The following is a 7833-nucleotide window of genomic DNA, read 5'->3' on the forward strand; positions in this document are numbered from 1 at the left end:
GGGTTTGGCGGTACAGGTTGCATAGGTTGATTTGTTCTAGGGGCTTGGTAACCTTGTTGTCTCGGAGGTGCGGTATTTTGAATAGGGTTATTATTTTTGTAGGAGAAGTTTGGGTGATTCCTCCATCCAGGGTTATATGTGTTAGAAAATGGGTTCCCTTGGGTATAGTTCACTTGCTCAGTGTTGGTTTCATTTAACAGATTGCATTCGGCGGATTGGTGTCCTTGCGTTCCACATATCTCACAATTCGGCGAAACTGCGGCTACAGTATTCGGAGTTGTACACATATGTTCGACTCTAAGGGCCAACGCGTCCATTTTAGCCTGCATCATGTCTATAGAGCTTAGCTCATGCATTCCTACTTGGGCTTCCTTCTTTTCCACTGTCGCTCGTTCTACTCCCCATGATTGATGGTTTTGGGCCATATCCTCGATAAGGGCACTAGCTTCAGGGTAAGGTTTATTCATCAGTGCGCCACCAGCGGCAGCGTCGATGGTCATCTTAGTGTTATAATGAAGTCCATTATAGAAGGTTTGGATGATTAGCCAATTCTCTAAGCCATGGTGTGGGCATGCTCTTAATAGTTCTTTATATCTCTCCCAGGCTTCGAACAACGACTCTCCTTGGAGTTGGGTAAATCTAGTTATAAGGTTTCGAAGAAGAGCGGTCTTACTTGGGGGAAAATATCTAGCAAGAAAAACTTTCCTAAGGTCATCCCAAGTTGTTATTGAATTGGGTGGAAGGGAATCTAACCATGATAGAGCTTTATCTCTGAGGGAAAAGGGAAATAATCTTAAGCGTATCGCCTCAGGAGAAGCTCCATTGGTTTTAAAGGTGTCTGCTAACTGAAGAAAGTTTTTTAAATGTTGGTTTGGGTTATCAGTAGCGAGACCTGAGAATTGTCTCTGTTGCACTAATTGCAGCAGGGATGGTTTAAGTTCAAAATTATTGGCTGGGATAACGGGGTTTACTATACTGGAACTAGGTTCCTCGTTTGATGGTTGGGCGAAGTCCTTAAGAGGTCTTCGGTTTTGTTCTTCGGCCATAGCTATCCTATTCCTATGGAAAAATAAACGTGCGCGAGCGTAACGTTCAGGTTCAGCTAGAGGGTCTACTAAACTTCCGGCACTGCGAGTCTTTCGCATTGACCGGTGGGTGACAACCTTAGTCTAAACGGTATAACTACAGGGTAATGAAATTTGACGAAATTGGTCCCCGGCAACGGCGCCAAAAACTTGATGCGTGTTTTTCGCAAGTGTACGAATCACGTCAAAGTAATATAAAAGATTATCGAATCCACAGAGACCAAGTGTCAATCTATCAAACCTGTTGTTATGGTGTGTATCTAAGGCAACTATTTTTAAGGGTTTTAATAAGGGTGCAATGGTAAATAAAATTATAATTTTAAATAATAAATAAAGACAGGCTCGAATGTAATTCACACAATCAATGATAATCCAGTACTTGTTAGTGGAACTACTTATGGGCAATGTTTTCTCCTTTGAAAAGAACTAATTTAACAGGAACTGTCGCTTTCGCGTATTCAGAACCGAGTTGTACTCTCTAATCAACCCCTCCTATTGTCATGGATAAAAAGGTGCGTACTGCGTTAGAGTAGTAAACCTATTTTTAAGAAATATAGTATCTTAACTAAGTTGAAAAGTATTTTAACCTGGACTTCTTAGCAAAAAGAGGTTCTTACGAACCAGAGTTTAAACTTCCTAACGCGTCCGAAAATCGTTTTAAAATCTCTTTTCTTTTAATCTAAAATCTCCTAATAAACTAGACAAAGCGCTTTTGGCTGTTTTGAAATAGTTAAAAACAATTACTTGAATTGAAAGATAAAATAGCCCTTAGGTGTTTCCACGAACAATTACACTGATTACTGGTTTAATTACGATCCTTACATTCTAACCTTTATAGAATTAGTTAGACATGATAAAGTAAATATTCTTTTTATAGTTTTTCATAAAAGTAATTTAAAGCGAGTGCGGATAATAAACAAAGTAAAGTGCGAGTGCAGGAAATAAACAACGTAAATGTGCGAGTGCAGGAAATAAACAACGTAAATGTGCGAGTGCAGGAAATAAACAACGTAAATGTGCGAGTGCAGAAAATAAATAAAAGTAAAATACGAACTTGAATTAAAATGGCGGCAGGATTAACTTCCTCCAGAGTGCTCCAAAAACTCGAACCACAGACAGATTACAGACTCGATCACTCGATTGCAGAGGCACCCCAATGTGGAATGGCAACTGCTTTATAACTGATATATGCCTAGAGAATTCTAATTCTGGATGAAGAAAAACGAAAATCTAAGGTCCTATTTATAGTAAAAACTGAAAGCATGAAATGACAGGGACGCCCCTCCACTAAAAAGTGGAGGTTACTGATTTTGGCCTTGTGGCGCCCGCCACAGGCCTATGGCGCCCGCCATGGTCCCTACAGGGGATGATGGAGTGGGGATCGTGGGTCTTGACGGTTGAGGAGTGGTCTTGAGACGTGGCCACGTCATGGCTAACCCCATGGCGCCCGCCACGGTGGGTGCCGTAAGTGCAAAACGCTGAATTTCTAGGTTTTCGCCCGTTTTCACTCCTTTTTCGCTCCTTTTCCCGATTCAAGCTCCGATTATTATAAAAACCTGAAAACATAAGAAAACAAAGAAATAACAAAGCAAAACAACAATAAAAGCTAAGAATGCATGCGAAATCGGAGTCAGAAATACGGTGAATTTTAGTGTGATCAATTGTCGACTCTGGTGACCATTTTCCGAGAACTCAGTCGAGGCCTCTCCTCCGAGACGTGATTATGTTAGCTCTGGTGGGCGCATTCTCGCTGATCAATCCGAGGACCCCGAGACTGGGAACTTGCTTTAGGATATCCTGTTGAGGGGAGTCAGCAGAGGTCTTTTATCCCGTAATAATGCCAAACCTTCAGTGGTAAACGTATTATTCTCGATTGAAGGGCTGAAGTTGACAAACTTCTATTCTTAGAACCTACCAGTGAGGGGAGGGTTTGATCTCTACAGATACGGTTTCTGCCAGTGGTGCTGTGATGGTGACTTTGGTTCAGCCAAATTTATGGACATTTATTTCTGGGTCGCCGGAGTTCTGTCCGTGGTTTATCAATGGGTTCCGTTTATTTCGGATCCCCGGGTTGAATTTGTAAGTACCTGTTCAGAGGATCTGACTGTCATCCGTTCAGTGGATGTTCCCGTGATGATAGTGATGTAATCTCCAGTTCCGTTTATTTCGGAACTCCCCAAGTCGGATTTATGGTGACTTAGTCCCGATGACTGTGACTAGTTCAGAGAATGGGTCTTCAGATGACTTGGTGGCGTAGTGACTTGCATTCATGCATTTGCATCGCATTCATCTGCATTCAACTCGTGTCTATCCGTACTCAGGGTCCACTTTTTGATTAAGATTCTGGTTGAGAGATATCCAGATGTCAGAATGTTATTGATGAAAAATTATCTGTCTCTGTGAAACCAAAATCAAAGGAATATTCCTGGTACGGATGGACATTGCATGCGCGAGTCATACTAACATTTTTGCTGTTTTGTAGGTGTCAGTGACTAATTGGTGCGCATAGCTCTTTCGTTCAAGTAGCTCAGACTAATGGATCCTCCCAACGCCGATATCTTCGAGTTGAAAGAGATGATAGGGGAGTTGTTCAAAGCCGTGCAGGGGCTCGCCTTGGGGCAGAAGGCGATTGCTGAGAGGTTGGAAAGGATTGAGAGCTGGATGATCAAGGAGAAAGTTCAGGGAAGGGCTCCATCATCCGATGTAACAAATCCCTCTGGCTCTGTAGCAAAGAAAATCTCTGGTAGTGGTCCGCTAAAAAAAAAAGGTTGAGTCAAGCGGTGTGCCAGCAAAGAAAGAACGCAGTAAGGATCGTTATCATCCTTATGCTACTGCTGTAACCGCTCCTGTTGGTAATCCACTTGTACCCCCGCAACAACCACCACCTCAACAGAAAGCGTCGAGAGTTAGGAGCCAGGTGAAGAAGAAAAAGGAGGATCGTCAGTTTGAGGAGCCACCTGTGACCTACACTCTTTTGTTCAGGAGATTGAGAGATTTGGGGTTAGTCCGACCAAGGATTTTGATTCCCATAGCACAACAGAAGAGACCTGCACATTATGATGAGAATGCCAGGTGCGAGTTCCATTCTGAGGCACCCGGGCACAGTGTTGAGGGTTGTAGGGCTTTCAAGCATGTTGTCCAGGACATGGTGGACTCCAAGATCATCAGTTTGGCACAGATCATGGAGGGGGATGTCAACCCTGTACCCAGGAAGGGTCCTGTAAAGACGAAGATGGTGAAAAAGGACAAGAAAGGAATGAAGATGACTGAGGAAAATCAGTTAAAGGTTCCCATGTCTGTGGTCCCAGAACCTCTAGTGCAGGATGGAGTTTCCCCTGTTATTGATAATTGTTGTGCGGCCGTTGCCACAGAGGGGTGTGTATTGATGGGAGATACGACCCAGAAGATGAAAGAAGTAGAAATGGACATTGGAAAACTTGAAATACTCAGTCAAGCAATCGAAACCGTCCAGGTGGAGAATGCCTTTGCTGCTGAGAAGAAGAAGTTATCCATTTCTTCTTATAAACAAGCTCTAGAGGTGGTGAAAAACAAAGAGGCCCGAGGTTGGGGTAGAATCATTGACATAGTGGTAAAGGCAGACATGTTCGGGATTGGTTATCCAGATCAAGAGTCGTCTAGACCAAACAGAGGACGTCGTCCACCGTACATCTTTGTCAGCGCAGGAATGTTGGATTCTGATCATGCTTGTTCAGTGAGTGAAGAGATCGACCGCGACCGCGAGCTCGAGCTGTGGATAAAGTCGTGCGTACCAGGCGATTGGAGGGCCTCCAAAAGCATCACTGTCACTCATCCGGAAGTGTAGTATTTCTGTGTTTTAATTTTGTTTGCATGAAAGCCATACGTTTTGCCCGAAACGTACTGGTCCATTGTAAGGGCCACCTCATGTGTTTCATTTTGCAACATTTTGCATCAGTAGTAAATGGATGTTTTTGTGATTAAAAGCGGTGTTCCCTGTTTTTCATTTTTTGCAGTTTTAAAAAAAAAAATGGCAATGTTTTTCGTTCTATTTCCTTTTGATTTGTCTCGTTTCCAACCTCAAAAGTGATTACCCTCCTGATCTCATCGATAACAATTCGGTTACACCTCTGTATGACTTCGACAATCCGATCTATCAGGCCAAAGAAGAAGGCGAAGAAGATTGTGATCTGCTGGAATTAGCCAGGTTATTGAAACAAGAGGAGAAGGTGATTCAACCGCACGAGGAGCGATTCAAGATTGTTACTCCAAGCTCCGCCGAGGTTAGAAAGTGAAAAGTTGAGGCCGCTTCAGAGGCAAGTCAAGAGCATAATGGTAGCCCTTTTGAAAGAACAGGTTGATATCTTCACCTGATTGCATCAAGATACACCAGGGGGAAATACCCATGTTGTGGGGCATGAGCTACCATCGAGGGAAGACTATCCTCTAGTGAAGAAGAAGGCCGGTGCCACGGATCAAAGGGCTACGTTGACTTTGTTTCATGATATGACTCATCGTGAAAGCGAATGCCATGTTGATGACATGATGACAAAGTCCCAAGTAGAAGAGGGGCATCCGGTGGACTTGATCCAGTGGTTTGACAGGTAGAGATAACTCATACCGTTGAGTTGGAATCAGTGCACTTATGGAGTGCTGTCCGGTAAGCTGCCGAGGCTTATTGTGAGCGGATAAGAGGAATCGAGGTCGATCCTGAAAAAAAAAAAAAAAAAGAGGATAAATTGCAGGAACTTCTGATTCCGTTGTTTCCCAGGGGGATGATTGTTAATCTGGTACTTGACAGCCCTCAAAGGGTCTATAAGGTGCGTATTGGGTCAGCATGGCTCGTCTGGTCGAAAAGAGTATGCAATTTACCTAAGCAAAAATTTTATCGACTGTGAAACAATACACTCACTGTTCGAAAAAACTTGATGTACTTTGGCATAGGCTGCTCGCCGACTGGGACAGTGTATGCTGATTCATACCACTTTGTGGATGTCCAAAATGAATCTGATCAGGTATGTGTCTGAAAAGCTAGTAGCAACCCATGGAAGGTTATCGACCAAGGAAGTTGGAGATCCCTGATGAGGACATCTCGAGGGACTCAAATCGAAAGGCTGGGGGTGACCGATCCCGGAGAAGGGGCCTGACCCTGAATCCGAACGGGTTCTGATGTCTGATGGGGAGAGTTTATAGTGAATGAGCTAGTGCTTCCCCGGTAACATTTGAACGCACCAACGATGGTGGCTAAGTACGAAGTTAGTATCCTGAGTGTCGTACTTCAGTACGTGCATCTACTGGGGCAACACCTTCCTCATTCGGTATGGGATGGAAGTGATATTGCTTGCTGGAGGCTAGATCTCATTGTGGAGAGTCCGGATGGATGAGAAGTTAGCAAAGGGCGAGTGGATGAGGACTCGGTATAACACATTGAGCCTGATTGAGAAAAGAGGCTGACAATTACTTGTCATGGGGCAGTTGTACCCAGTAAATGAAGCGTGTTGTTGACCGAGAAGTGCGACCTCGTGGGTAGCATGGAAGAGATGTGGTGTTGAAAAGGATCCTTCCTCCTCAAGACGATCGTGGGGCAAGTGGATAAACAATTATGAATTTCCGTTCGTGGTCAAAAGGGGTTTTCTCTGACAGAGCCTTGTTGCTGACGACCACGGATGATGAGGATTTTCCATCCCCTGTCAATGCGGACGCAGTTAAAAGATACTTCGTGAGAAAGAGACCCGCTGGACAAAAAAAAAAATAAAAGAGTCCAGGCAAAAAGGGCATCCCGGCGAACCAAAAAAAAAAGGAGAGAAAAGGTTCGGGCAAAAGTTAGGGATAATAAAAGAAAAGAACTGTACACCCGGCAAGTCGAAAACCCCACAAGGGCGACTTAAAAAAAAAAAAAAGGGGTATCCCGGTGGACTGAAACCCGAAAGGGCGGTCCAGGCAAAAGAGGGAATGAAACGAACAACTGCGTCTAGCATGATCGTTTGTGCTCATGATGACTTGGATAATCTCCAACAGAGACCAATTGGAAGCATCTTGTTCAGAAGACAGAAAGTGCGGAAAGTCTTGAGGACATATGAGGTGTAACTGAGTTGGAACCCGATAAGATCATGGTTTCACATTGCCACTAGGATAGAGATTTTTCTGTTGTGTGCAATCACCTCTTTCCAGGGTTTGCTTCCTGTGTGTTGCTCGGTTGTGAGCCATCTTTTATTCCAGTCAATAAAGCGTGTGTTCGGTCAAATAAATTTTGTTTTTGTGTCATTACCGTTTTGATTACGAAAACATCCGTTTATTTTGATAAGAATATTTGCATTTTGAAACATAGAGGTCCCTTCCGATGCATGCTTATGAGGTTGAAATTTGGAAATCTTATTCGGAAGTTTGAGTGACTTAGGCGTTGAAATATCGGAACACCTGGGGCATACCTGGGGCACGCTTTTATCTAACGATCCCTGCTGCAGAGCCTGATCAGGGGCAAGAGATAGTTGAACGGTGAAAAGACAGTGAAGGATTACGATGACAGTCCTGGAAAGTTAATCAAGAAGACTCTTCAAAGTCTGATGATTGGAAAGTTTGTATGAATACCAGGAGTTCGATCTCCGTGGAGTACGGACGAAATTGGGAATACAAGATGATGGAGCAGAAAAGTCCAGAAGCGTCTGGGAGTTCGTAAAAGAGGGAGAGCCGACACTGTGGGTGGACGATGGATGCCGCAATTCGGCGACTCGACAGGTGTTTCGTGTCCAATAAGCTGTATTTCCCCAGTAGG

At 43.9% G+C, this 7833-nt stretch overlaps 1 non-coding gene across 1 annotated transcript; it reads left to right on the forward strand.

Annotated features, from left to right (window-relative positions):
- The first annotated feature begins 555 nt into the window (after nt 1-555).
- LOC127089715 (small nucleolar RNA R71) lies at nt 556-662 on the forward strand. The gene has a single exon (XR_007791272.1). It is a non-coding gene; the product is annotated as a small nucleolar RNA R71 (small nucleolar RNA).
- Nucleotides 663-7833: the final 7171 nt, after the last annotated feature.

The sequence above is a fragment of the Lathyrus oleraceus genome, chromosome 5 (genome assembly GCF_024323335.1).
Source record: "Lathyrus oleraceus cultivar Zhongwan6 chromosome 5, CAAS_Psat_ZW6_1.0, whole genome shotgun sequence".
In the NCBI taxonomy this organism is placed as follows: Eukaryota; Viridiplantae; Streptophyta; class Magnoliopsida; order Fabales; family Fabaceae; genus Lathyrus; species Lathyrus oleraceus.